Source organism: Ursus americanus, chromosome 4 (genome assembly GCF_024610735.1).
Source record: "Ursus americanus isolate L20-20 chromosome 4, mUrsAme1.1.p, whole genome shotgun sequence".
Lineage (NCBI taxonomy): Eukaryota > Metazoa > Chordata > Mammalia > Carnivora > Ursidae > Ursus > Ursus americanus.
Window position 1 is genome coordinate 78,541,901 of NC_142130.1, and position 4,529 is coordinate 78,546,429.

The 4,529-nt window shown below is 35.2% G+C and overlaps 1 pseudogene; it reads left to right on the top strand.

Moving 5' to 3' along the window:
• Nucleotides 1-2,522: 2,522 nt before the first annotated feature.
• On the top strand, nucleotides 2,523-3,533 carry LOC123784401 (mitochondrial fission regulator 1 pseudogene; annotated as a pseudogene).
• The last annotated feature ends 996 nt before the right edge of the window (nucleotides 3,534-4,529 follow it).

Below are 4,529 nucleotides of genomic sequence, written 5' to 3' on the forward strand. Positions count from 1 at the left end.
TATATACAGTGAAGATTAGAGGCAATCTTCTGTCTCTATGGAAAGATGAATGAACATAGACTTGGGTACAATTTTTGGACAGCATTGTCTCCAAGAGTAGAGCAGAGCAAAGTCACTTACCCCAGGTATTTTTACTACTTGGTGACTCTGAATAAATTCTGATATTTGCTCAGACTCCATTACACAGTTATATATGTTCCATTTGTATTTCCCTAGGTATATGTAGCATATTGTCTCCTATAGGGTCTGGGTAAATTTCTTTAAAATTTATTTCATATGTGTCTTAACTGTAAAATAAATTTAGTGATACGACTAGAAGAATCTTGAAAGGTAATTAACATTTCTTCAAGAAGAAAATAATATTTTACTTCTTAAAAGTATCTGAGATTACCAAGATGAAAGATCATTATTACAAATTTAGCATAACAATATCTAGAATGGAAATATAAAGAATATAGTGATTTATTTTACAAGAACACAATGTATGAAATTAAAATCTTTATCATACCTAAGTCTGAATGAGAGCTATGCCTTAGAGTAACAGTGTGCTATAATAAAAATGTTACTTTTATTATCCTAAAACATGTTTTTGCCAAACTTTATTAAATCTGCTTTCTGTTCTTTTCAATTACAAAGGACAGAAAATGTAATGCTTATAGAAGAATTCAAATAAACAAACCAAAAATCTCTTGACCACTATATTTTACAGGAGAAATGCTATTATCAGGTCTATTAGTTACATCTTTCCTATGCATTTATACGTGAATATACACGAACTGTAATGTAGCCTACTTAAGGAAAGACATTTCCATCTATTTTATTCACTGCTGGATTCCTAATTCCTAGAAGCATTATTGGCAGCAAATATGTTCAATGAATAAATGGATGTACAGACACAGGAATAGAGCAGGGGACCAAGAGTGGGAGATGTTGAGAACAAGTTTGTAATCCAGTGAATCTGTGAGCTTCATGGTTTAAAGAAACAGACTTGAACATATGAAGGGCAAGATAGCAGTAATGGGAGGGTTCAGCTTCTCAGCAAAAAGAAATCCAGTTGGAAGTAGAAGGCATTTTTTTGTAGATAGTTCACTAAAGGGAAAGAAGGAATCATGTGATAGAAATTAAGGAATCTCAAGCGGGATAAAAAATGGAAGTAACCGACCACCCAAACACTATCAGTTAATGTCACTGTACTTCAACCTAGTAAAAGACAAAGGTAAATATTTTATAAAATCAAAATGTAAACAAAAAATCATTTAAAAATTAAGAAGCAAGGACCATAATTGAATACAAAACTGATAGTGATATACATAGTTTTCAAACTGATAATAGAGAATACACAGAACAATTACACCGAGTCAAGTAACTTTGCAACACAGTGCTCTGCGCAACTCAGTAGGTTGTAACTGAGGCAGAAAGAACTGATGAGAATATGTTATTGGAAATTGTTAATGCTGAGGAAAACAATGTAGGATAATTAAAGAGATGGAAGGATCCTTAATAATTATTATGCCCAAACCCTTTTATTTTCCCAACATAAAAATTGAGACCTTGGGATTCTAAGTGACTGGATTCCATTCACATAGCTAGTCAGTGACTGAGCTGAGGTCTCATTTCATGTTATACAATCTCTTTGGCTACCTCACAGTGATGAGTCAAAATTAAACTAAAAAGATATGAGGATTTTAGAATCTTAAGGAAAAAAATCCCCATATTTTATTTTCAGAACTTAATCATGTCTTTAATCATCTCTGGGACCATGGTGTTTTATGATTGTTAATAAATTCTATCCTACTTATATGGATTCAGGTTTCCTTCATTTTAAGACACAGGGATAGAATGCTCTCTCTCCAAGACAACACAGTGAAAGTCATTCTTAAGAAAAAGACAGAAAGAATTGACGATCGAAGGGAAACATCACTTTACTACCCAAAACATACTGGTTTGAAATAAGTATTTTGATGAGATGCTTTAGAAAGCAAGCCACATTATTCTCTTTTAAGAATGTCTATTCATGTTTTCATGGACTCACATTTCCTTCAGAATTGGTAATTGGGCATTGTGATGAAGCAAGCTGTGAGATTCAACACATTTAAAACTAAATGACAAAAACCAGAATGATTGTTCAGTGCATTTGACCTGAGCGGCAGGCAGACCCAGGTGCCCCATTTTGGTTGATTTTAAACTTGTCATTATTGAGTGGTTTTAAAGCTTATATGATTATTTAGGTAAAGTAGCTACAATGTCACAAATTGTATCATGAATGGGGCATATTTATCCAAATATATCCAAATATAATAATTTAAATGGGAACAACAGAAGAAAAATTAGACCCAATCTACTTTTGGCACCTTTTATACAGTTTCATAATAAACTGACAGAATTCCCAATAGGGATAAAGGAGGAAAGAAGGGAAAGTTGTCTTTGGAAATGAATGAAGATGTTTATTAACTCAGACTGGAAAGAGAAATATGCTTGCATGATGAAGCAAACGGTGCTTAGGTGAGTGTTGAACTGGGTTAATGTTCTTTAAGCACCTGATTAGGATGGTCTTTCAATAGGTTGGAGTAAGCATGCAATCAGTACTGGTACTTTGGTCTGGGAAGACCTATGTATGCTTCATCTCAAAGTATCCTAAGTAAAATTGGTATTAATTTATCTTTGATCCAGTGTCCAAGAGTTCAGTTTCAGCTTACCAGCCCTACAACAGAATGGAGCTTCAGCCATCCGCGGAAGGATGTAGAGGTGTCTTTTGCCGATGTGGGGCAGGTAGCCAAAAAAGGAGTGTTCAACAAGAGGATGAGGATGGACAGAGCTCAGATCAAGGTAACCCCTTCAGGATGACCTTCCTTTCTTTGAGAAGCCCAAAGCAGGCCATTTTCCTTACCAAATTGGTCTCCAGAGAGCCTCATCTGAAATAGCACTAGCAAATGAGGAAGCATTGCAGATCAGTGCCCTTGAAAATGAACTTGCTGCTCTCAGAGCTCAGATTGCCAAAACTGTGACTCTGCAAAAACAGCAAAATCTCATTGCAGTTGATTTAGATTCTACCACATCTGTTACTGCAGGACCACCCTAGGTCCCACCACTTTCCTGATCCCCACCTCCCCCGCCCCTCCCCCCATCAGAGCTCCACTGAAGTGTATCTGTTATTGACCTGATGAAAGACCAAAGAGGTTTGAAAAAAGCCTGTGCTGGAAAGACTCTGGTTAAGAGCAGTCCAAAGAAAACTGATATGCCATATATGCTGGAGAGCCTTAAAGATGGGACCAGCGTGGAACTTTGGTGAGTAAAAAGGTCAGAACAGGATATAAAGCCCAAACTGGTGGAAGCTCCTGACCCTGCTGTCCTCCTAGCAGAAGCTCTGAAAAAGAAATTTGCTTCTATCTCAAAGGGATACTCAAGGTGAAATTGAAAAAGGAGTTCCACAGTCTGCTTCAGAGCCCACCTCAGAAACAGTGTCGTTTGAGCCTCACATGTTGGAGTACACAGGAAAAATGAAGGCTTTAACTGAAAATGTTTCAACTTCCTAATAAACAGTGATTTGAGAAAAACTATCCCTGTTCCAGCTGTTGGTTTATTAGGGCTGCTTGGGTAGTAGAAATCAACACTACTTAGTAATACCCAAATTTAGTATTCAGTGGTCTCCTTTAAATCTAATTAGATTCAGCAATAACAAAAGCATTTTAAATTGGGGGGGGTGTTTGTTTGTTTGTTTGTTTTGGGGTTTCTTGTGGGTTTTTTTGAGAAGGTTAATTCTGAAGTTTTCTGTAACGCGTGTATTCGGACACAACGTGTTTTTAATGTACACCCAGGATGTTTAGGTTTCTAGCCTTGAAAACAATTATATAGATTTCAGAAGAAAGGACATTTGTGGATGTGAGTTTTTAATTCTTAACACTAAATTATCTGTGTGAATGCTTTATATGCATATATTTGGATACAAAAACACTGATTTATCTGTGTGAATGTTTTATATGCACTTATTTAGATACAAAATAGTTTGTAAAATGTAATAATGATGTCAGCAAGGATACTATTACAATCATTAGCTGTCAGTGATTATTTATTCTTCGATGGAACCAAAGGTATAACACAGGTTGTTGGAGTGAAATATTTAGGATTAGAACCTTTTTGCCTTGAATAGGGCTTTTACCTTAGATTCTCTCTCATATTTCCTTGGAGATGGAGTTCAAATAGGAACCAGATAATGTTCACTGCTGAAAATTCCATAATGCTTTTGTTTAAAGAGAAGTCAAAAACCATGAAAGCTGCTTTTAGTTCAGTGCTATCCAGTGCTGAGAAAGAAAATGTAGTTTTCAAATAGTGAGAAATCAAATTATTGAATTAAATCTATAACAATTGAAACCAGAATGTACCATTTTCTTTTTTTTTTCAGTTTAATAAATGGCATCACAAAGATGACTTATTGCTAAGCTAATACTTAATGGAAATGGCAGTGTAATAGAGTTTTACAATTTTTAATATTGTTCAAATACAGTAGTTTTATAATGAAACATTGAATAGAT